Here is a 26018-nt window from a genome sequence, read left to right on the forward strand (position 1 = left end):
CACCTCCTCGGAGGTGTTCAGTATTGTTGCCCATCTGGTCTTCCACACTCTCTCCTGAACTACCAAGTGGCAGTAGGTCACACTGAAGGTCACACTGCCCCCAAGGAGAGTAGCCCACCTGTTTGCCTGCTTGTTTCTGTGGGTAAGAATCAGAGGGTAATGTTAACACTGAGGGGGTCAAGGGAGGAGGGTGGAGTCTCCAGTTGACTTTGTAAATCGAAGCAGAGAAAAAAACCAAATCAAACAGATGACTGGAATGTGTGTTGTGGCGAGCAGAGGAAGTTTCCTCTGTTGAGTAGTTTGGGGGCGGAGATGGGGTCCGGGTAGAAGCTGAGTCTTGAGGCTGGGCCAGTAGAGTTTTCCTTCTGCATTTGTGTGGCTCCGGCATTGGGATCTACCACATCTGTCTGGGTTTCCGTCGCCTCTGAACAGACAAGATGTCTGTCAAGGACAGAGTTCCATACCATACCCTCTGTCCCACCCCGGGGCCGTGTGTGTGTGTGTGTGTGTGTGTGTGTGTGTGTGTGTGTGTGTAACCTGCAGCAGAATAGGCGCCCTGCGAAGGGGCTTGTAAGTAAAAGGGGACCTGAGTGTGCTAATAAATGAGCACAAAGAAAGCCAACTGGGCGGGAGATTTTTAAATACAATTTGTGTCTTGATTCGGGAATGGCTATGAGGAGAGAGCGACAGACAGAAGAATACGAAGGTCTCCACCCACAGAGGTCCCAGAACCAAGTATAAAGGAGACGTTGTAATCAGAGAGCCAGCCGGCTCCACCTGACTCAGACTGCGGCTGAGGGGTGGGACGAAGGACTAGAAGGTTCGACAGCTGCCCGCTCCCCTTCTGTAGGTTCCCCCCCATACCCCCTTCACCCCCCCCAACCCCACCCCTGCCGCTTCCACCTCCACAGTTAGTGACGCGGTTCGGAAGCTGTGGGTAGGGAAGGCAGCCATCAGGCTCCCCAGAACGAGGCAGGATGGTGTGAGCTCAAGCGCCCTGCATTTGCTGGGGGCAGCGGTGGCAACACTTGGTTATTCAAGGCTGGAATTCAAATGAGGCTGGCGTGGCTCCAAGTCTCACGGCTTAGGAGAGAGAGGCACATTAACAATTCATCAAGATCAGCCTTTCGTGGGCTCAGGCTCCCCCATCTGCATCCCTCCCTCTGTCACTGATTTGGGGCGCGGGGGGGGGGGCTCTTCAAGAAGCACTTCGTCTGTCAGTCTGTGAGCAGGGGTGGGGGCGGGGGGCCCTGAAGTTAGGCAGATTTTTCTCATCACATGATGGGGGACCTGTATCATGTGATGGCTCCGGTGATGTTGGAGGCGGCATGTGACTCCCAGGGCTACGTGGGCTCAAAAACAATTTAAATACAAAAACACACGCAGGTTCCCCTCCTTCCCTTTGCCTTTTGGTCTGGCTCTCTCTACCTTTGCGTTGGTGCCTGACCGAATGGAAAACCCTTCTTCGTTTTGCAGCCTGTGAGCTCCGGGTACCTGGAGACCAGGCCCTGTGCTGCCCCCACCCCGGGAGCCGTGCCCCCATCATTCTGCAGTCCTCTGACTATCAGCCTGGTAAGTTGCTGAACACTTTAACAATTATCTGGGAAGCCGTCTTCAACTGTCTCATTAACATGCACAGGACACCCTCCCAGGGTAGGGTGGAAGGGAGCTGGGGGGAGGAGGGAGCACCCGAGGCTCTGGGGAGCTAAGCTTTGGGCCCTGCCCTGCGAAGCTAGGTTCTGCTGGTGCTGGGTGGACCAAGCAACTGCGTGTCTCCTCCGGTCTCCAGTCTGTCTCCTGCCACTCTTAATCTTCCTCCTCTAAGCCTCTCCACCCTCCACCTCTCACCCTGTTCTTCTCTGCCCCCTTTTCACGAGCCCCCTTCCCCCTTCTCTCCTCTCTCCTCTCTCTTCTCTCTCTCTCTCTCTCTCTCTCTCTCTCTCTCTCTCTCTCTCTCTCTCTGTCTCTCTCTCCCCCCGCCCCCGCCGCTGATCTCATCTTTTTTAAAAAATTTTTTTCATTTGTTTGTTTTTGTTTTGGAGACCTAGATTGTATGTCATTTCTGCCCATGATCGAAGAGGCCAGGTCCTAAGGACTTGGCCACTGGCAATGTCCTAAGGTCCCTTGTCAGCTTTTTCTTTTCCAGATGATGTTGCCATTGGGTTTGTCTGAAGGTTGTCTGTTAACCCCCAGATGCCAACCCAGCTGGGCTCATCAGGTGACAGGAGGCAGGGTGACAGCCACCAGGAGGCAAATCTCTATGACTCCAAACATTTGACTTTGAGGGAGAGATCAAGGCTGCAAGTAGGGCCAAAATTCAGTGCCCAGGGGCAGTCTCAGGTGCCACACACAGGGTGGCTCACAGAGCTTGCTCTGAGTTTGAGGGCACACCGTTGCACATGGAGACAGAGTTGGCTGAGAAACTGGCCTTGGGGGAAGCTGGTGTGAATCCCATGAGAATCCCGTCATGCCAACCTTGGTAGGCACAGGGCAAGTGGGCGGCTGCAGACCTTCAGCAATCTGTTCAGCAAGAAACAATTACTCATCAGCTCAGGAAGAGAGTGTCACCTTGAGCACCCGAGGAAAACCGAGGCACAGAATGACCAGTTAGCTTTCTTGCTTACGGTCATACAACTAGTAAATGACCAGGTGGAATTTGGGCCCCAGCACTTTCTATCTCGGGCCTACACCATGGTAACGTGCTTCAAAACAACCAAAAACAAAAAATGACAGCAAAACCGAAACCATCCAGCCAACAGTTACCACGCAACAGGTACCATGCAGGTTTGGGGCTGAATTAGTGTGCAAGTAGAAACACCCTGCTCTTGCACAGATTAAGCAAGTCACTGCACAAGGCCAGCTATTGTTCCAAAGCAGGGTACTTGCTAAGAAATGAAACAACAAGGTACCAGGAAAACATAGAAGACCGATTGCAGGCGAGAAGTGGGGATGGATGGAATGTGGTCCGGGGAGGCCTCTGTGATGGTGTGACCCAAGTCAGAGTGAACAAGGTGAAGGTCAAGAAGAGCTCTAACCAGAGGGAGAGGCAGGGGCAAAGGCCTGGTCGGGCATCAAGTCAGTCCCTTGAGCCATGAGAGGCCTGTAGGCTGAGCAGGGTGCATGGATGTGCCAGCTGGGGTATTCCATATTGTAAAGGGCTCTGTCGTAGACTTGGCTTGGGGGTCTTAGGTCTCCTGTCAGGGTTTTGAGCAACCATGAAAGGTGAAAGTGGGGAACTGGATTCTCAGCACGAAGAAAAACCTCCATGAAACGAACCAGTGTGTGTTGGGTTGCAAGCCACCTCCAAAGTAGTAGCTTACAAATAGGATCGTTTGTAGCTCTTTGTTCTGGGTGTCAGCCACTGCAGCTGGGGTGACAGGGGGCAGCACTTGGCAGCCTTGGCTTGTCCAGATAGGTGGCCAGGAGGCTGGCTGGGAGTAGAGGTCGTGATCAGGGACTGGTGAATGGTGGGGGCATTGAAGTTGATCAGGCCTTCTCCCAGTACACCTCGTTTGCTGCAGAGACTGGTGGTCAAATGATGGACAAAACCAACTGCTGCATGCTTAGCCTGAAACAGGACATCACTGTCACTCCCTCCAAGGCCCAGCGGGTGGGAAGATGGTAAGAACTGGAGGATGGCAGATTGCTGGGATGGCGGAGAGCTTCGATAGGCTATCTTCTGCACATGGTGTGGCTGTTGTAGTTGTTTAAGCACAAAGCAGCTGTTGCTGGATAAGACGTATGCGCGCGCACACACACACACACACACACACACACACACACACACACCACAGTTTAACAAGAACCTTGAGTGATTCATAGATACGCTGAAGCTTGAGAACCGTGGGTCTGGGTTGTTGCTAGGAAAAACTGGTGCTATTCTGAGCAAGATAAGATAGAGAGTCCCAGCTCCCACACTCCTTTTTTTTTTTTTTTTTTATTCTCCTTTCAAAGCGGTTCTTGATTAAGCCAATGTTCCTTCCTTTGCTTGCCCCTGGCTTTTATTTTATATGTTATTACTCAAAATTGAAAACATGTAATATTAATATAGTAAAACCTACACAACCATTATTACCTGCAGTAATTTTCAGTTCAAAGGCAATCTTTTTTACCCCACATCATCCCTCCCATTCAAGACTATCTTGACTCAAATGTTCGGTATGGTATCGTTTTGCATGTAGAAGTTTTTGTTGTTGTTGTTGTTTTGGGAGGTTTTGCTTTTGTTTTTGTCTTGTAGTTTTGTTTTAAGACTGGGTCTTTCTATGTATCCCTGGCTGACCTGGAACTTACTATATAAACCAGGCTGGCCTCGAACTCACAGAACTCTACTTGCCTCTGTCTCTAAAGTGCTAGGATTAAAGTTATGGGATACCACGCTCAGCCCTACATATAAATTCATAACTACCTCTCTTTTAATCTTTTAAAAGATTTTTAAAGTGTTTTTCCGGTTCTGAGATTGAGCCTAGGCCTTTCACAATCTCGGCAATCAGTATACTGTGGAGCCATGTGGGACTATGCTTCCAGCTCCAAGGACTGCCCTGCCTCCTTTAAACATGGCGATTATAACATCACTGTGTCTCCCCAGATCAAGAGTAATTAAATCCCTATCCTGAGCTGCCCAGTTAGCGCATGCACAGTGGTGATTATCCTCTGTCATTTAATCTGTTATCGGTTTGAACATTTAAATAAGCCCCTAAGCAACTTGCTAGCATACCTCTTACCACCTTCTTTATTGGTTGATTCAGTCTTAATTTTTTCCCCTCAGAATCTTGTGTTAATAAAATTGCTTGACCCAGCTGGGCAGTGGTGGTGCCTGCCTTTAATTCCAGAGTTTGGGAAGCAGAAGCAGGTGGATCTCTGAGTTTGAGGCCAGACTGGTCTATAGAGCAAGTTCCAGGGCAGCCAGGGTTTCACAGAGAAACTCTGTCTTGAAAAAGAAAGAAAGAAAGAGAAAGGGAGGGAGGGAGGGAGGGAGGGAAAGAAAAAGAGCATTAAAAAAATCCCATGGCCCAATTTTGACTTGGCCAATCATAGTGCCACCTAATACAGTCATCTGTCCTTTATATTTTTTGTAAACTAGTAATGAGCTATAAAGGGAAATACTTTCAAAGAGCTATGTCAGGTGCTGGAGTGATGGCTCAGTGGTAAAGAACATGGCTGCTCTTCCAGAGGCCTCGGGTCTGATCCCCAGCACCCACGTGGTGTCTCTCTTGCTTCTGACCAGTTTTAGTGATCACATGCCCTTCCCTGGACTCCCCGAGTACTATGCACTTTTGCATATCCATACTTGTAGGCAAACATTCATACACATGAAGTAAAAAGAAGTAAGTCCTCTTTTTAGAAAGAAGACTGAGAACACCTTCACATGAGGTATAGCAGAGCACATCGTGCAGCCCGGAGCAGCAGGAGGCTGTGTTACAGCCAGTGCCCAAGGAGCTTTCCCACAGCACCACGTCATCCTCCCCAGCAGCTACTGTGTCTTGACTCTTGTAATAATATTTCTGCCTTCTCTCTAGTTATACCACCCACGCGTCCTCCTAAGGCATAGCTTATTTAACTCCTTCCAACCTTCTGCATGACTCCGACATAGGTGTACTGTCTCTCTGCTTTCTACGTGGTGAGGTTGGTCCATGTGGATGAGAGTATTGGTAGAATCCGTTCGTTCCCACCAGCGAGAGACTCTAGCTGACCATCTGCTCTTGACTGGCATTTGGAAGGTCTCCCCAGTTTCCTGCTTGTGTGGACAATGCTACCATGCACATTCTCATGCGCGTTTCCTGTTGTACCTGCATAAGAAGGCCTCCCAGGTTGTGTGTGTACAGGGAGAAACATCAGCCCCACTCTGCAAGCGAGACTCAAACTGCTCTCTCTGCCAGTAGCTGAGAGGTTTCCAGGTCTTACACTTTTTAATCTCGTTTTCTCCTGATCCCTTACACCAGCTGAGGCTTCTGATAAAATAATGGAAACAAAAACAATCACTCTTGTCTCCTGACTTCAAAGGCGAGGAGCTCAGTATTACGAAGTTAGATGACATGGCTGCCCAAGGGTTTGGTTGTTGGAAAGAGTCTTGTTTTCTTGTCAGATTAAGAAATTTCCTCTGTTGCTCTGAATTTTCTTTTTAATCATACTTTTTTTGAAAGTTTGTTAAGTGGCCTTTTCTTTGTCTTTTGAGATTCTAACATGATTTCTCCACTTTGCTCGTTTAGGGTAGTGAGTGGTGTTTAACTCTCAGACATTAGGCAGGAGTTCCTGAGGGGGTCTTAGCTTTACCACGATCACGCAGCGTCCTTTTCTGCAACCAGATTTATCCTAGCGGTATTACATTCCTAGCTTTGAATTGGTCTACAAGTATCTATTATCTTACTCTGTGTTCAGGAGAGGAATATTTCTGTAATTTCTCTCCTAACCATCTTACCAGATTTGGGTAAGAAGTTTGTGCCAAATTGAGAAAGTGAATTTGGAAATTCTCCTGTTGTCTTATAGCTTCCTCGAAGGACTTTGGATCAGGTTAGTAGACTTCTTCCCTGAATGTTAAATAGACTTTTCTAAGTCAAGGGGGCTAGCAAGATGGCTCCCTGGTTAAGAGAAATTGCTGCTCTTGGTTGCCAGTACCCACATGGTACAACTACAACTGCAGTTGTAGGTGATTGGCACCCTTTTCTGACCTCCGCAGGATGCTGTGCACGCAGCACACATATACTCGTGCGGGTTCTCATGCATACACATGAGGTTAAAATAATTAAATCTTAAAGAAAAGTGTGACTGAAGCATTAGGATTTAGAGTGTACATCACAGAAAAGTTACAAATGTGGTTTTGATGAGGTTTTGTTTTGTTTTTTTTTTTCTGGACATCTGCCAATCATGTTGTAATTATCAATTTTATTTTCACAAAGTTGTCATAATATTTTATGAATTTTCAGTATCCACAGGCTTTGATGTCGTTTATCTAATCTGCATTTCTCTTTCCCTAGCATTTATGCATGTTCCCTGTAAGTTGTTCAAAGTACCGACTTTTTATAAATGAAACTACAATGAATTGATTTCGTTATGCTTTATTTTTCAACAAGGCTCGTTTTTGTCTAACGAGCCTGCTCTTGTGCTGGCAAGATGGCTCTCTCGGTACAGGTGCAAGCATCAAGCCTACAACCTGAGTTGGATCCCTGGGACCCATACGGTAGAAGGAGAAAACTGATCCCTGCGAGCTGTCCTCTGCCCTCCACGTGTGTCCACGACATGCACACGCTCACGCCCATACTCACATATCAAACACACTGATAATAGTCAATAAAAATACGTAAAAAATAAAAATGAGGGGACTTGCTTCTGATCTTGCCCTCCTGTTGATTACATTTGCTTTCTAATTTTAGTAATTTCCTGATGCTAATGTTACCTTCTAGTTCTTTGAGGTTTTCTTTTTCCTTTGCTTGGTTTTTTTTGGTTGCATGCTGTTGTTTTTTGTTTGTTTGTTTGTTTGTTTGTTTGTTTGAGACAGAATCTCACTGTTGAGACCATGCTGGCTTTGCACCCACAGAGATCTGTGTGCCGCTGCCTCCTGACTGCTAGGATTAAAGATATACATCACCGTGCCTGGCTCGAGTACAATTCGCTATTTTCTTATAAAACTTTTTGATGTGAGTGCTTGGGTGTTTGATTCTTTTAGCTTTTTTTCTTCCTGGTACAGAACTGTAAATCCCTTTCTGAGTATGGATTTACTGGACCCTATTATTTGGCATGTAATATTTTTATTATCATTGCTTTAAAAAAATCTTACCATTTCCACCAGGAAAATGATTTGCAATCCTAAAACAGGAAGGGAGGCCGTTCTTCTCCTCTTGTTTTTTGCCATTGACTTGTTAGAGAACATACCCGTTCATTAATATTTGTTGAGAAATTCTTTATGACCCAGGACGTGAGAATTCTGGGTAAATTTTCCACGTATACTTTTTAAAACAATGTATTTTGGAAATTGGGGCATTCAAAGTATTTTTTTTCAAGTTGTTTTTCTTTTGTTATTTTGTGTGGATGGATGATTTGCTTGTTTATATGTCTGCGTACTGAATGCATGTAATGCCCAAGACAGCCAGAAGAGGGCATCAGGTGCCCTAGAACTGGAGTCACAGATGGTTAGAAAGTGTCAGGGAGTGCTGGGGATTGTATCTGGAAGAGCAGCCGCCTCTCCAGTCCCACGGTTCAAAGTTTACTTGAATGAATTATGTTGTACAAGTCTATAAGAATTTTTGTGTGCTTGTTTTCTCCAGATGGAAAGAAATTCGATGACATCTTTCTACAATCATAGAGATATTTACATATTATCTATTAATTATATATTATATAATTATTTCATATTTTATATTATATGATATATTATATTTAATTGTAGCGATAATAACATGTAATCTTTATAATTATAGGAACATGTTTTATATTATGTATTATTTCTATGATTGTAAAACTGTATCTTTTGGTCCTTAAGTTATCTTAACCCAATTTTATTCTAATTTTTATTTATTTTATTTTAATGTTGTGTTTTGCCTGCATGTAGGTCTGTTCACCATGTCTGTGAATCAATGGTTCTTTTTTGAAAATTTAAGTTAAGGAGGGGGGGAACCCACCCCCATGTGGGTGCCAGGGATTGAATGCAGGTCATCAAGATCAGTACAAATGCTTTTACCTACTGAGCCAACTCCCCACTGTTTCTTAAACCTCCTGCTGCCGTGGGGCCATAAGTCATCCTATTACAGTTATGAAGCCAGGTGTGATGCACACTTGTAATTCTAGTACTCAGGCTGCTGAGGCAAGATTGGAGTCAGCCTGGGCTACACAGTGAGACCCCATCATCATTAAGAACAGAAACAAAAAGTAAAATTGGCAGAAATATAGTTGTAGCTAATGTGAAAATGCTGTGCCATTTTTGTAGTGGATTTCAGCATTTACAGATTTGGGATCTGGGGTAAAGGGCTGAAGCAAATCCCTCACTGATAACAAGAAACCGTTACGCTAATATGTTAATATGATCTATATATGCAGTAATTCCTATGAGTCAGTGTATCGTAACAAACGGTCACTCGTTGCCATATAGGCTATGTGGCTCTGTCTTCCCTTTGTCATGACCTTACTTCTCTGGTCTTCAGACATGCTTACTGAGAAGACGAAGCTGTCTCAGGCTATGTCCCATGGTCAGTTCAGAGATGCACTGTATGTGTTTGACTTTCTCTGTGTTTGTGCTGTAGGCAGGGTTCTGACTGGGCTCAACTGTTAGAAATAATTTCAGAAAGCACAGGCTGAGCACTGTGCCAGCCACTAATCCAAATGCTTTACCTAGTTGTATATCCAGTTCTAACCAGGGCTGTTTGGTTTGTGTAAAGTGGGAAGCCATGCACATGATATGAAGGCCCAAAGCCAGTGCAGTGCTGGTACCTTCCATTATTCTCCATCTTATTTTTTGAAATAGGGTCTCTCATTGGACGAGGATCTTCTGGTTGGCCTAGACTTCTTGGTTAATAAGCCTTTAGGTCCCTCCTGTCTTCATTTACTAGTACTGGAGTCACAACCACGAACCCGACTCCTTTCGTAGGCCCTGAGGATCCCAACTCTATGCCTTCTCAGCAAGTATTTCACCCTCTGAGAAATCCTCCCAGCCCAAAGGTTTTGACATTGAGACATGACATTGTTCTCTACAAGAGTGTCGAACCTCGTTTTTAGCTATCCCAAGACATATGCAGTACATGGGTCACAGGTTAGACATCCCTCGATAGCCCTCGAGAGCAATTTTTGTGTTACTCATGGTGGATCACACTAGGAACTGCTTTCCCATCTCCAGCCCTAGTTATTTGTTGACTACATGCCCTTACCACAACCACCACCCCCCACTATTGTTATACATGGTAATTATCTCCATCTGATTGGGGGAGCAGTGAGGCTCCAGGTGGTTAAATGACTGAGTGAGAGAGACTGTTCTGTGCGTATTACATACAATGTCCAATGGATAGGAGATGCATCAGATACAATGTCCAATGAGAAAGAGATGCAAACATACTTATCAGGTTCCAAAGACGGTCCACCAACGTACAGAACAGAAATAATGGAACTGCTGTATATGTGTATAGTTCACACAGCCCCATTTATAAAGCCTTTTTTTTTAAAAAAAAACTGAAGATTTGTTTCTTTTTATTTGGGTGTAGGAGTGTTTTGTCTGCATGTAGTATGTGCACCATATGCATGCAGTGCCCCTAGGATCCTGATGAGGATGTCAGAGCTCTTGGAACTGGAGTTACAGTTGTGAGCCATCATGTATGTGCTGGGAACTCAAAGAGCGAACAGTGGATTTAACCACTAATTCATCTCCCCAGTCCCCCTCACTCCCAAAAGACTTCTTAATTATCATCAGAGCTAACAAAAGAGTCTTATCGCTGGGCAGCACACTTTTAATCCCAGCACTTGGGAGGCAGAGAGGCAGGCCGATCTCTGAGTTCAAAGCCTACCTGGCCTACAGAGTGAGTTCTAGGACAACCAGGGCTACATAGTGAAACACCATCTCAAAAACAAACAAACCAACAAACAAAAATAAATTAAAAAAGAAAAAGAAAAAAGCCTGTCTTGTCACCATGATAGGATTGTATTTTGTTGTGTGTCTTTATAAGCAATGCCCTATGTCTTGGAGTTAGGGAATTTAGAAACTTCCCCTTTGTTGTGGGTCTAACTCTCAGTATGTAAACCAAAGAGGATAAAACAGAATATATTCATTTTGTTTCATGAAGTTAACTAGAGACTATAATGGAGTTAATTCTGTTCCCCTACTGCCTGAGAAGAGCATTAGAAGGTAAGGAATTGCCTATTCATTGAGGCACACGTCAATAAGCAGAGGCAAGTAATGAGAGGCTGGGGAGCAGTCAGATAGTAGAGCAGACTCAGTTCTGCTTTACTTGGATTTTTAATAACTCAGCCGTCGCTCTAGACATCTTCCCGCTTTTGTATGGAGACAGGAAAGAAACGAAATCTGGGCTGATACTGCAGCCAAGGTAACAACCATGGATGTGCCTGGACAGACACAGCTCTCAAATGGGATGATAAAGGGCGTGTTGAAGTCCACAGGATGATGAAAAGAGAAACAGCTGAGAGAGAAAATGTCCCAGATATGGGGGACTGGGTAGCCACATGGAGTAGAAGGCCAGTTCTCTGGGCAGAGCAGGTCATGTGTTACTACATGGCCCTGCAGGGGAAATCTGTAAGAACAGAGAACATGGATGGAAGGAGGGAGGTACCCACAGAAGGAGGAATGCATGAGAACATGGGAGGAGGCCAGCTCAACTGCTTTAAGAGTTCACAAGGGGGTTGACCAGATGGCTCCACCCTATGTGTGCCTATCACCAAGAGTAAGGATTTAAGTTAGCCTGAGGGATCCATTTGGTGGAAGGAGAGAACAACTCTAGGAACTTGTCCTCTGACCTCTGCATGTGCTCATCTCTGCCTCCTGCCTCACTAGTGCCGAGTGTTCAGGCATGGGCCGCCATGGCATCTTCTTATGTGGGTTCTGGGGGCTGAACCGAGGTCTACTTGCTCTTGCATCACCGGCTTTACAAGCTGAGCCATCTCCTTAGCTCCAGATTTTATCTTTTAGGTCAGTGTTTTTAAAATGGAATCAACATGTCTGTAAAAAAGCCCCATAGATTTGCAGCTTCCATGGCAAAAGCAGAAGAAAAAGCCACCTGCTTAAGCATTTCCGAAGTCTTAAGTGGTCAAGACAATAAAGACTTACTACGTAGTGTCGTTAACTGGGCTCACGACCGGTCAGTCTTTCACAGGTTAGAGCTGGGATTCAGTTAGAAGAACACAGTCATTCTTAGCGTTGTCATTTGCATACCACTGTTTATTTGTGTAAAATTTGCTTTTTGTTACTACTATGTTGTGTTGTGGCTCTGATTAACAAAAATAGATTAATGACTAAAATGTGGTTCACTGGAGTGTAAAAACAATGATAAAAATAGTTCCAACCCTTGCTGCAGAAGCTTAATGAGAGAACAGGACTTCTAGATCATCTGTAGTGTGATGATTTCACCAGAGTGGCTGGCAGGGAAAGTGTGAATGAGAAAGGCGGCTGCGGAGATCTGGAAATTGGTTTTCACTGAACAAGAGATTGCCTGCGCCAGAACTTCCATTAGCGACTTTGTCAGGTTGCTGCGTGACTCAGCCAGAGATTTCACATCATTTCCAAAATGGAATCACCTGCACGACCAACCAGTGTTCTTCAGTGACATGCAGTTTAACCTGGGGTTGGCACTCAGTGTCCAGAGCTTCCCTGGTGTGATCACGGCCATGGGGTCTGTCCCTGTACCTAAAGGAAAGAGTGTTGAGTTTCTAGTTTAGTAATCACTCAAATTTAAAGCACCATTTAATTAGTTGAGTTTATTTTTTATTACATATTGATTTGTGTGTGTGTGTGTGTGCGCGCACACGTGTGTGCACGCGCACACGTGTGTGCACATGTATGCGCATGTGCATGCTGACATAGGCCACAATGCCCATGCAGAGGTCAGAGGACAACCTGAAGGAGTTTTCTCTCCTTTCTACCATGTGGGTCTCAGAGATTAACTTAGGTCTGTCTCAGAGGCAAGTGTCTTTGTCTGCTGAATCATCTCATGGTTCCCATTTTTATTTTTACTGAGGAGACAACAGTAGAAAGCCAGGGCATGGTGGGCACAGGGCATGGTGAGCATGGTGAGCATGGTGAGCGTGGTGAGCATAGTGAGCATGGTGAGCATGGTGAGCATGGTGAGCATGGTGAGCATAGTGAGCATGGTGAGCATGGTGAGCATGGTGAGCATGGTGAGCATGATGAGCATGGTGAGCATGGTGAGCATGGTGACAGAAGCCTTTAATTCTAGTACTCTGAGGCAGCAGCAGGCAAGTTTTTATGAGTTCCCGGCCAGTTAGGGCTGCATAGTAAGACCCTGTCTCAAAACAAAATACCCAGCAGTGCTGGGTAGGATTTGAGTAGGGGAGAGTTCAGTGGATAAGACATTTGCTGTAAAGTTTGAGGACACAGTTCACATCTCCAGACCCCTGCCCCCCATGAAGCCAGATGCAGTGAACAAGCATCTGCACTCCAAGTCCTCCTGTGGTGAGATGGGAGCAGGTTCCTCAGAAAATGCTGGCCGGTGAGCCTGCCTTACACAGCACTGAGCAAATAGCAAGAGACCACGCCTCTGACACCTGAAGTTGCCCTCTGCCATCCACATGTGCACCATGGCAAACACAGACCCACCTTCACACACTGTGCACACATAGACCCTATGCTCACAGGAAACCCCAGCAAAAGCAGATGCAAACCGTACGACTATCAAAAGTTGACAATGAACAAATCGCTGGGAGAATCTGTACACAGATATAAATGTCATCCCAGCACTCAGGAAGGGAAGGCCAGAGGTTGGGAGTTGCACATTAGCCTGGACTACATAGGAGAGCCCAGTCTTGAAGAACCAAAGTGAAAACAAACGAACAATGCATGGGGAGAAAAAGCAAGTGCAGAGGTGGGGTTATCTGCAGCAGACGCCCAACACACATGGTTGTCACACCACCAGCCAACATTGTGTCCTCTGTGAGAAGCCACTGGTAGAGAAAAATCACATTTCATGTAATGCATATGTGACAAAGATATAGAGTGGGGCCTGGTGGCACAGGTCTGCAATCCCAACTATTTGGAAGACTAAAGCAGAAAAGCTGCAAGTTCAAGGCCAGCTGGGCTGCAGAGTGAGCTCAAGGCAAGCTGGCAACATAGTAAGAGCCTGTCTCAAAATTAAAAGCACAAACAACAGTTGGGCATACAGCTCAGCAGAGCACTTTCCCAGCCCAGGGAGACTCAATCCTCAGTGCTAGGGGAAGAAAAAAGAAAGTTGATAGTTCTGAAGTATAGCAATCACTAGAAGCAAAGCCTGGAGGGCTTTTTGTTATTTTTCATTTAATCTATTATTTTTGTTTTGTTTTGTTTTTTGAGACATGACACAGATTAGAAATGCATTCTAGAGCCAGAGAGATGGCTTAGTGGTCAAGAGCGCTAGGGTCTCCCCCCAGATCTGTGTTTGATTTCCAGTACCCATATCACTGCCTCACAAGGATCTCGAATTTCAGTGCTGGCAAATTTGATACCCCCTTCTGGTCCCTTCTGGTACTGCATGCATATGGTGTAGCACACACACACACACACACACACACACACACACACACACACACACACACACAAAATAAATATTGGGCTGGAGAGGTGGCTCAGCCATTAAAGGCTATGCTCACAACCAAAACTATAAAAATAAATATTTACTGAAAGAAATAAACATATGGAGATGCTTCTGAAGGAGGACCTGTCCGTTTAGTTTAGGTATTGCTACAGTGTTGCAAAGCAATACAGCCCACTGAAGGAACAAGGATGTGCTTATTGGTATCTGTAGAGTGGCAAGGCCATCTTTTGCCTCTGAGTCAAACTCATTCAGGAGTCAGAGCTCCAAAGCAGGAGGACCAGATGCATGCTTTACAGTGCCCAGTGCACAAAGGGAAAATGGAGTCCCCTTACTAAAAAATTATTAACAAATTATTTCAAGGCCAAGCATGGCATCTTCATTCACACAAGACCCTCTGCAAATCCAAAAGTCACATGTGGGTCATGCCTGTAGCACATATGGTTTTAGCTGAGTTCACTTTGGGGCAGACCTGGCTAAGACAACAGAACAGTTCACCTCCAGTCCACATGTTAGCCCTGGGCCGGTTAGGCTGAAATATCATTTGTTAAAGCACAGGGAACAGGCGTGCAAGCAGTTTTCAAATCTCTGCATGGTGGGCTGGGGAGGGCAAGAGTGCTTACTCTGCAAGCATGAGTGCTTGAGTTTGAATCCCAGCATCCATGTTATAAAAGCCAGCCGTGGCCACCTGTGTCTATAACCTCAGATCTGAGAGGCAGAGTCAGATGGAGCCCCAGGACTTGCTGGCAAACCACTGTGTTCTAATGGCAGTCTGGCTCAGTGAGATTCTGCTTTAAGGCAACACCGCCCAGAACAATAGAACACATAGACCTTCCAACATCCTGCTTTGGCCTCCGAATGCAGACACGTGGGCATGTACACCCGCTGCACGTACCATATATATACGTACCATACACACACGTACCATACATATGCAACACACATCATCTCTGGATGCCTGAATTTGCTGGCATCTCGCTGGGCCTTGGCAGGCCGTGTGACCAGCAGCTCAGGGACGGGAAGGTGCTAAAAACAAACGGCACAAATGCAAGGATGTCCCTGATCCCTCTCAACCACTCAGAAACATGTCTGAGTGCCAAGCTGCCTCGTGCTTTGCTTGCTAGGGAGGGTTCCTGTTAACAGTCCGAGGCCTGATTTGAAGCAGGCATTGAAGGTGGTGAAGACAGTTAGCACTGCCTCCTCCCCAGAGGGTGCTCCTTCTCCAAGTGTTCCGTGAAGCACTGGGTAATGTGACTCACGCTTTTTCACACCAACGCGCATTAGCTGTCCAGCGGGGACAATGCTCATGGGAACAATCAAATGGAAAGAGGTTACAATTTCTGTATAGCATTAACAGTGCCAAAGAAACCACAGGCCTGGTCCTTGTCATTGTCAGAGATGGGAAGACATGTTATCTCTGATTTCAAGTGGTGTGTCAACACGCTGCGGTCAGCGGCTTGGAGAGACAGGCTGGCATAATAGGACATTCAGTACCGAGGATAAGACACCAGGAAATTGAACTTGATGCAGCTAGGAGGCTTTGGCAGCCGTGCGAACACTTTCCAAACACTCAGCTTCTTTGTTCTTTGGTAAAGAAAAGACACATTATTTAATGTATTAGGGGATGTATTTAAGAACAGTACAAAATACCAGGAAATGTGAAGGAGTTCTTTCCAGTGATGAACCCAAACAAAAATACACTAGAAACTTACTTGCTCCTAGCTACCTGCCTGGTTAGGTGTGAGTGAGGTGTGTCCTCAGCTGTTAATGAAAAGCAGTCTTCCATGGAACCCACCACTATTTCTTGGCTGGTATAGAACCAACTGTTGGGGCCATCAAACATTTGCTGCCTCATTTAAAAGCAAAGAGTTGTTAATACATTCTAATTTAATAGAACAAATGAGATCTGTCATTAGCCAAGACAAAGGCACAGAGAAAAAGACAAAGGTAGGTGTAAACAGATGTATACACACACACACACACACACACACACACACACACACACACACAGAGTAAAAAAGAATCTACTTTCTAATCCTGGCCAGTCCTCAAGTTCAGAGCCTTTCCCTACGCAAATTATATATTCCTTTCTTCAAAAATTAGCCATGGGGTGCTTAATTCTCCTGGTTTTAGAAGGCAGAAGGACAGTGTCTCACCCAGCCAGGACACATGGGGCTCTGTAATTGATTAGCTTAGCAGAAGCCCAGGGAGAAAGATCTCACTCCCACATTATTGTGCATCTCACCTTGGCTTTCTCAGAGACCTCCTTAGGAAGAAGATCCCAGATCATTCAGCACCATGCTTTGCCCTGTGGACTTTTGGGAATCTCTGACCCACTCACAATTCTCCTTCTTCTTTGGGGGCAGTGATGGACTTATATGCTAAAGTGTATATGGACATAAGTATTCTTTTATCTGTTATTTTGGTGAAATGTGAGCAGATTGTGAGGAGTAGACACCAAAATACAGGGCATGGAAGCTTGAGACTGTCATAGGAGTCTTTAAGACAGCAGACGCGAATGTTCATTCTTGACATTGAGCCTCTCTGGCTGCAGACAAATATTCTCACAGTTACTCATATTCTAACCAGTGCTCAACTTATTAAAATTATGAATCTAAAACCCCAGTCTCTTCTAGACCTTTTACATCATTCCCAGATTCCATTGTTACACTAATAAATTCGATCCGTCTCATCTAAAGCTAATGACCTTTTTATTTGTTCTCTCATGTAGCTGACTTGGCTTGTAAACTTGACTTAGCTTGTAAATTTCTCCTAAATATTAAAATCATTTACAAACTTGGTTAATAAGCATCTCCCCGACATTGGCATTTTAACTACAATTACAAATTTAAGACTTTTAAGTGTTTCAGATAGCTAAACTTACAATTCAACAGATACTGCTAAATGCTTAACACAATTTACAATCTTCAAGAGACTGTAATTACTAACTTGGAAGTTTCAAACACTCAGTTTTACTCTAAGTCAATCAAATTCTCCTAAAATATTTTTTTTAAGATTTATTTATTTATTTTATGTACAGCATTCTGCCTGCATATGTGACTGCAGGCCAGAAGAGGGCACCAGATCTCATTACAGGTGGTTGTGAGCCACCATGTGGTTGCTAGGAATTGAACTCATGACCTCTGGAAGAGCAGTCAGTGCTCTTAACCACTGAGTCATCTCTCCAGCCCCTCCTAAAATATTTTTAATAAAATCACAAATATTTATGTTTCATTTTCTTGAAACAGGATCTTGCTATGCAGCCCAGGTTGACCTTGGTAGGTATCCCAGGCTAGTCCTAAACTCATGACTTCCCCCTGTTATAGCCTTCCTTGGATTACAAGTGTATGCCACCATGCTGGACCACAAATCTCCTATCAGTCACTTTCTTATTCAACCATGCTCCCTTCACCTCCCTGGAACCAGTCAGCTAATAGCTGTGAGAGGGAACCTGCTCCCCTTGTGCCCACTGCATGTGGAGGTCAGAGAGTTGGTTCTCTCCCTCCATCTTCCATGTGGTTCTGGGTATCAAACTCAGATCCTGAGGTTTAGTGGCAGTGCATTGACCCACAAAGCCATCTCACTGGCCCAAAAGTATTATTTGTCTATTGTGGTAAGATGCATGTCACATAAATTACTTAACTGTTTTATGTTTCCAAAGCATTCTGGCCCCTTATCTTTTCCCCACTTCTATTTAACTGTCTAATTGTACATGTTAGAAACTGTCTTCATGAAGGTTTCTATTACTGGGATAAAACATCATGACCAAAAGTAACTTGGGGAGTGCCTTAGGGTTCCATTGCTATGAAGAGACCCAATGACCAAGTCAACTCATACAAAGGCAAACATTTTATCATCAAGGCAGGAGGCATGGCAGTGTTCAGGCAGGCATGATGATGCAGGAGCCAGTAGTTTTACATCTTTATCCAAAGCCAGGTGAATACTGGCATCCTCAGAGAACTAGGAAGAAGCTCTCTTCCTGAATGGGTGGAGCCTGAGCATAGGAAGAGACCTTAAAAGCCCACCCCCACACTTCCTCCAACAAGGTCACATCTTCTAACAGTACCACTCCCTGTGGGCCATGCATATGAATGGCCACCACAGGAAGAAAAGATTTATTTCAGCTTACAGTTTGTTAGTCCACCATCCAGAGAAACTGGGACAGGAATTCAAGGTAGGGACTAAAGAAGAGGCCATTGAGGAATTCTGCTTACTGGATTGCTCCTTATAGTTCGCTCAGTTTGCTTTCTTATAGCACCCAGTACTATCAGTCCAGGGGTAGCACTGCCCACAAAAATGGGCTGGGCCCTCTATATCAATTGTCAATCAAGAAAATGAACTACAGGCTTATCCACAGGCCAGTCTAGTGGGATATTTTTCTAAATTGAGATTACCTCTTCCAAAATGACTCTAGGTTATGTCAAGTTGACATAAAACTAGGTAGCATAGAACCAATTAGCAAACGATGTGGTGAAGTTTTTTGTTTATTTATTTGTTTTTATTTTTTGTTTTCGCTCCCTACTGTCTTAGCTACCTATATTTGGGCCATAGTATCGCTTTCCTTCTTCTTAAGTAGAATTGTCCATGAACCTCAATAGGCCAATTTCTTTACTTTAGCCTTGGGTTGTACCCTCTCCCTCCACTTATTAAAGTATGTTGCTCTGAATATCATCCCATTCTTCTCTCTTCATCAGCTGTTCCCTCTATAAGATGATTTCCATCAGCATCCAGAAGTTCTGTCTTTAAAAATACACACACCTTTAATCACAGCATGTGGGAACCAGAGGCAGGCAGATCTCTGAGTTCGAGACCAGCCTGGACTACAGAGTTCCAGGTCAGCCAGGGCTACACAGAGAAACCTTGTCTAAACAAACAAACAAACAAACAAACAAACAAGAAATACCAAAACAAGCCTAACCTGCTGTGGTGACACATGGCTGTAGTCTCACCACTTGAAAGGCTGAGGTGAGAGAACTAAGACTTTAAGTCCATCTTCCTCTATATAGCAAGTGTGAAGCCAGTCAATCTCAAGAGACAAATAAACAAAAAGTACAGCAAAGAAACAACAAAAACAAACCAAGCATCCTCTGGATTTCCTCCTCCCTCCTGCTGCTAGTCAGTGACAGAACACATTCCTCCAGAGAGCTGACCCCACTTGCTCCCTTCACCTCCTTCCTGCCTGTTCTCCCATTCTTTAACTCACTCTAATACTGTCCTAGGAAACTTACTTCCTCCCTCTGGTGGTTTGAATATGCTTGGCCCACAGGAATTGGTACTATTAGGAGGTGTGGCCTTCTTGAAGGAAGTGTGGGGGTGGGCTTTTAAGGTCTCCTCCTATGCTCAGGCTCCATCCATTTAGGAAGAGAACTTCCTCCTAGCTGCCTGAGGATGCCAGAGGATGTCTTCCTTCCCAGCCATATTCCTCCACATGAGACAAAGGGCACACTGTGCTAATATCTAAGAGCATCCTCAGATATCACTTAGGGTGGCTAGAACTCTGAATTTTCTGTCTAAATCAGCATTTCTCAACCTGAGGGCCACAACCCCCTAGAGGGTCAAATGACCTGTTCACAGGGGTTGCATTTTGGATATCCTGCATATCAGATGTTTATATCACCATTCATAACAGTGGCAAAATTACAGTTATGAAGTAGCAATGAAGTAATTTTATGGTTGGGGTCACTACAACATGAGGAACTATATTTAAAGAGTCACAGCATTAGGAAGGTTGAGAACCACTATTGTTCTAAATGGTTCCAAGTGTCTCAGGGCCCAGGGAACAATATTTCCCATACCTAATGGCTATGGTGTATATCCAGACCTAAAAGATGTCTGTTTGCTGAGCTGGTACTTGGAGAAGTGCATGTAGATGAATTTTACATGAAATGAGAGAAAGAAAGAAAAAAAGGAAGGGGCAGTCCAGTTGGGGACCAGCTTTTGCTGCTTTGATCCATCCTGATGAGGCCCTTAAGGAAATGAGGAAGTATAGTGTCTTGGTTAGGGTCTTATTGCTGTGAACAGACACTATGACCAATATAAATTTTGTAAAGGACAACATTTACTTGGGGCTGGCTTACAGGCTCAGAGGTTCAGTCCATTATCATCAAGGTGGGAACATGGCAGCATCCAGGCAGGCCTGGTGCAGGAGGAGCTGAGCTCTACATCTTCACCGGAAGGAAGCCAAGAACAGACAACATCCCCAGGTAGCTAGGAGGAGGGTCTCCAAGACCACCCCCACAGTGACACACTTCCTCCAACAAGGCCACACCTTCTAATAGTGCCACTCCCTGGGCTAAGCATATGCAAGCCATCACATACAGTTTTGAAGCTTGCCTCCTAAATATATATGATAAATATTTATTTGTCAGAGTAGGACAACAGCTATTTGCTTGCTTGGTAGCACTGATATTTAGACCTATAGAAGTCTATATACATGTGTCCTAGGACCCACTCCTGATGTCCACACCAATCCTATTTTCCCAGTTCCTAACTCCCAGCAAAGGTGGCCAAGTGCCTTCCCCAAGTTTGTCTAGGGGCTGAGTCTTAGATGCCATCCATCAGCATTTGACCCAATAAACCAGTCTTCCCAGGCCCCTCCCACTCTGGATTCGCCTCCTATTCTTCCCAGTCCTTCCGTTTCCACTCTTCTCTCCACTTACCATAAATATCAAACATCCTGGGGGCCATCTTCAGACTTCAATTTCTTTGTGTGGAAGGGTTCTGTCTGGTCATCTCAACCATAGGCTTGAGACACTACTAGGTTCCCATTGATCATCTCTACCTGCCTGGCTAATAAGCATCCCACAGCTCACAGATCCAGTGGAGAGTTCTTGATGTATCCCCAACAAACGTTTCCTTTTTCCATGCTTTCATTCCCATTGTCTTTTCCCACTCAAGAAATTTCACCATCTACCTAGGTGCTTTGCTCACACCTCAGCAAGTTCTGGATCCCCATCACCTTGCACACTGTTTTGTATGCCTGTGTCACTCTGATTAAACAGTGACTCAAAGAACAACCGAGAGGAGGAAAGGAAGGTTTGGCTCATGGTTTTAAGGGGTTCTAGCCAAGGTTCCTGCTCCCTATGTGCTTGGGCAGGACGTCATGGTAACAGGACTATATTGCACAGTAACATTTACCTCATGATGGACCAGAAACAGAGAGAGACCAAGACAGGAAAGAAGGAGAACAAAATGTATTTCCTCCACCCTCCAGTGATCTACTTTCCCCCACTAGTTTCTATCTCCTAAACTTTCCTAGAAATTTCTTTTTTTTTTTACATTTATTTATTTATTATGTATACATCATACAGCTTTCTGCCTGCATGTATGCACCTGCAGGCCAGAAGAGGGCACCAGACCTGATTATAGATGGTTGTGAGCCACCATGTGGTTGCTGGGAATTGAACTCAGGACCTCTGGAAGAGCAGACAGTGCTCTTAACCTCTGAGCCATCTCTCCAGCCCCCCCTTTTTTTGTTCTTTTTTTTGGAGCTGGGGACCGAACCCAGGGCCTTGCGCTTCCTAGGTAAGCGCTCTACCACTGAGCTAAATCCCCAGCCCCTAGAAATTTCTAAAGCAGGAAACTACACAACCTCAATACTGGAAAGGCTATAGTAGGAGGGTTAAAAGTTTGTAGTCTAGGCTGTACAGAGACCCTGTCTCAGAACCAAAGCCAGGCCTGTCTCCTAGCCACCCACTGATCTCCATACTGCTGTAATGTTCTAAGGTTGTCACCTGGCCTATTTGTGTCTCCTTCAGTCTGCTTCCACCCATCCTCCTCCTCCTCAAAGCAGCCCCACAGTCATTTAAAATCATAAATCAAATCACGTTAGCACTCTGCTTAAAAGTCTTCCATTGACTTCACGTTGAAAACGAAATATAAACCCTGAGTGTGGTCTACAAGCCCCTGCTGGAGATTCCAACAACAGTGGCTCCCTGACTAGTCTTTATTTTCAGCACAGGGGATTATATTTCATGCCTTCTGCATGCTAGATGGGTGTTCTGCTACTGAGCTACACATGGTCCTAGATGACCCTTCAATGATCCAAGCTTGCTCTGTCCTCAAAGTCCTCCTGATCTCTCTTTTTATCCCCTATGTCTGGACTGTGTTGCTCATCTGTGTTTTGTTCCTTCATGCATTTTAGATGTAGGTTTAAGTATCACCTCTTTAAAGAGGTCCTCAATCCAACCCCACCCAACTACTTTATGACGTGCTTGGAAATCATGTGTGTTTAGACATGCATGCATGCATGCGCGTGGAAGACAGAGGCTAATACTGGGTCTCTTCCTGTCTTGCTATCCATATTGTTCTTTGAGACATCTCTCAGTGATCCCAGGACTCATCAGTTCAGTTAGACTAAGCAGCAAACACTAGGCATCTGCCTTCCTCTTCTGCCACCAGCACCAGAGTTATAGGTGCCCACCACCTGGCCTTTACATGGGTGCTGGAGATTCGGCACTATACTGACTAAACCAGCTTCCCAGCCATCCCCGTCTCCCTCCCTCATAGCTCCTAAAAAAGAATTGTATTAAAGAGCTGGGCTTTTACTCAGTGGTAGAACACCCATTTACCACACAGAGGCCCTGTATTCCGTCCTAGCACAGCAACATTAAAAATAAAAGCTCATTCTATTCCGCATCTGTGTGCAATTTGCCCCATTAAAGCATAGACTTCAACTCCCCTAAGGCCTATGACCTCCCCAGCCATGAGCTTTGAGTATGTTTACAGGAACAGTCACAAACTCCCTTCTGTGGAGCAGACCTCAAAGCCAATGAGAAAGTGGTTAGTTACCCCGTTACCTTCGGGTCACGATTGTACTGGTGCACACACACTTCCTGGAAGGTTGGTGTTGTAGCATACAGGGTCTAGTGCTGGGCAAGGCTGTCTACGTGCTTTCTCCCTGAGGTGGGATGCAGAGCACCTTCCACCACAAGGAAAGCCAGCAGCGAGGAGGCTGCCCAGTTAGTTCCAGATTGATTTCTTTATGTCTTACAACCACAGTATATGATGGAGAAACATCATCTTTTAAAAAATGTATTCAATTTAATTTTATTTTTTACTTATTGACTTTACATCCCACTCACTGCCCCCTCCTGGTCACACCCTCACACAATCTTTTCCTCATACTCCCTCCCCTTCTCCTTTGAGCGGGTGGAGCCCCCCTGGGTATCCCTGCCACCCTGACACTTCAAGTCTCTTCGAGGCCAGGTGCTTCCTCTCCCATTGAGGCCAGACAAGGCAGCCCAGCTAGACAAACATATTCCACATACAGGAATAGCTCCCGTTCCAGTTGTCCAGGTGAAGCTGTATATCTGTTACATATGTGTGGGGAGGCCAAGGTCCAGGCCAAGTATGTTCTTTGGTTGGTGGTTCAGACTCTGAGAGCCTCAAGGGTTCAGGCTAGTTGACTCTGTTGGTCTTCCTGTGGAGTTCTTATCCCCTTTGCACTCCAGAATCCTTCCTCCTATTCTTCCATAAGAGTCCCCAAGCTCCATCCACTAGTTGGCTGTGGATGTCTCTATCTGTCTGAGTCAGCTACTGTGTGAAGCCTCTCTGAGAACAACTTGTTCCTGTTTGTAAACATAACAGAGTATCATTAATAGTGTTAGGGATTGGTGCTTGGGACCATGGGATGGGTCTCAAGTTGGGCTGGTCATTGTTTGGTCATTCCCTCAGTTTCTGTTCCATTCCCGGTGCCTGCGTTTCTTGTAGAGAGGATAAATTCTGGGTTGAAAATTCTATAGGCAGGTTAGTATCTCTATCGCTCCACTGGAGTTCCTGCTGGCTATAGAACATGGTTCTTCAGGTCCTATATTCCCAATGTAGTGAGTGACAGCTAAGGTCACTCCCATTGATTCTTGGGTTCCTCCCTTATTCCAGGTCTCTGAAAAGACATTATCTTAAAGGAATACAGTAGAGAGAGGTGACTTTTCCTGGCTTTCCCATATGTGCTTGTAGGCACACACATCCACATACCCACATGCGTACAACAACAACAACAACAACACACACACACACACACACACACACACACACACACACACACACCAAACATCGTTCTTTTTAAAAGAACAAAGGAAAAGGGATTAGTGTTCCTGAGAAGGAGAATGCAATTACAGTGGAAAGTTCCAAAGTAGAGAGGCAGAGAGAATCCAGAATAACAAGACCAGATGACCTACAGCTACACCACAGTCCACAAATCTCACCAATATCACTGAACAAAGGCAGAGACTGGATGGTTCCAACTATACAGAATGCAAACACTTACTGTTGGGAAGAGCAAGGATCTGCAAGAAGACCCAGCGAGTCTTTATTCAGGTGCTACTACTAATCAGTGTGTTTTCTTTGTGAACATTCATGAGACTATAGACACATAGCACGTGTGTTTTCTTTACCAATGTTACATGCCAATGAGGTTCTTAATTAAGAATCCATCTTACTCCTCAACACCTTATATAATGCCTGGCACATTGTAGGGTGTGTGTGTGTGTGTGTGTGTGTGTGTGTGTGTGTGTGTGTGTGTGTGTGTGTGTGGTGTATGAACAGGTGAATGATTAAACTAATTTGTCTCTGGTCTGGGGAGATGGCTCAGTGGTTAGGCACACTTGCTGCTTTTTGAAAGGACCTGAGCTTGACTCTCAGACCCACTTCAGATGGCTCACAACTGCTCATAGCTCCAGCTTTAAGGAATCCAATTCCTCTTTTGGCTTCTAGGACCACACATAGCACACACACCCAGACACACAGAAACAAAAAAAAGCAAATCTTTCTTTAAGATGTTAAAACAAATGAATTTCTGGAATCAGTCATCCCCACCCCCAATCTCTTCTTCCCTTGTGGTACAGGGAAGGGAACACAAGACCTTGCTTGTGTCAGGCAGGCACTCTGAGCTACATGGTGGCCCTTCTGTCCTTAAGACAAGGTCTTATGTAGCTGGCCTCACATTGGTGAGCTTCCTTCCTGAACCTCTGAAGTGCTGGGATGACAGGTGTGTGTGATACTAAGCCTGGCTGTGTCTCTGTAGTCTTTTTTTTTCCACATAGAAGTTTTAATGAGAGTAGAGTAGGAGAGGAGAAGTGGTCGGCCATGGGCACGTGGCGGTTGGGGGGTATGGGGGGCTAGAACAGAGAAGAACAAAGAGCAAGAGGGGGAAGAGAGGGTAAGAGGGAAGAGCGTAGTCTTTTTTTTAATGTGTTCTTTTATGTATTAAAAAATATGGAACGCTTCATGAATTTGCACGCCATCCTTGCACAGGGGCCATGCTACTCTTCTCTGTGTCGTTCCAATGTTAGTGTATGTGCTGCCGAAGCAAGCATGTCTCTGATGTTGTGTTGGATTTGGTCCCTTTTGATATGGTCATCTTGAAAAACCGAAGCATTGACCAGTTTTGGTGTTATTCCCATGTTTTAAAGAATCCTTGACCTTTCTGTTTGTATGAGGATAATAACTCACCCCACGGACATTCAGATGGCTTTAGGATTTAGCATCAAGGCATCAAGCAAAATAAGAACGAAAACTGGCTGCCAAATTTGGCAAATGCAAGATCTTGATGGTGTTACTGGAAGCCACATCATGGGGTCGGAAGCAGCAGATGCCAGACTGCAGTAGTCTGAAAGGAAAGGAGCTGTAAGGCTCTGCAAATGAACGGAATGCTGGCCCAGTGTGCCGCCCAGCAGAAACAGCTTTGCGTAGCCGGAAGGAGTTGCTGGCCTCTGTCTCCTGCTGCAATAAAATAAAGAGAATAACGACACATATTTCAATATTTCCACTTCAAATTTTATTTCTGTTTTA

General features: G+C 45.1%; 1 protein-coding gene and 1 non-coding gene across 6 annotated transcripts in view; one reads left to right on the forward strand and one right to left on the reverse strand.

The window, feature by feature from the left end:
* Nucleotides 1-730: 730 nt before the first annotated feature.
* The window catches only part of Tnrc6a (trinucleotide repeat containing adaptor 6A), a 154308-nt gene continuing 129020 nt past the window's right edge, over nucleotides 731-26018 (forward strand). For 4 of the 5 annotated variants that reach the window (XM_017589208.3, XM_017589209.3, XM_063263201.1 and 1 more), the window contains exon 1: nucleotides 935-1572. The gene's annotated coding sequence lies outside the window, so the exon portion shown is untranslated. Of the gene's footprint in view, nucleotides 847-934; nucleotides 1573-26018 lie in introns of those variants that run through there. The other variant, XM_008759747.4, reaches the window with a different exon arrangement.
* Nucleotides 25437-25543, reverse strand: Rnu6-799 (RNA, U6 small nuclear 799). The gene has a single exon (XR_005499955.1). It is a non-coding gene; the product is annotated as a U6 spliceosomal RNA (small nuclear RNA).

This window comes from Rattus norvegicus, chromosome 1 (assembly GCF_036323735.1).
Source record: "Rattus norvegicus strain BN/NHsdMcwi chromosome 1, GRCr8, whole genome shotgun sequence".
NCBI lineage: Eukaryota > Metazoa > Chordata > Mammalia > Rodentia > Muridae > Rattus > Rattus norvegicus.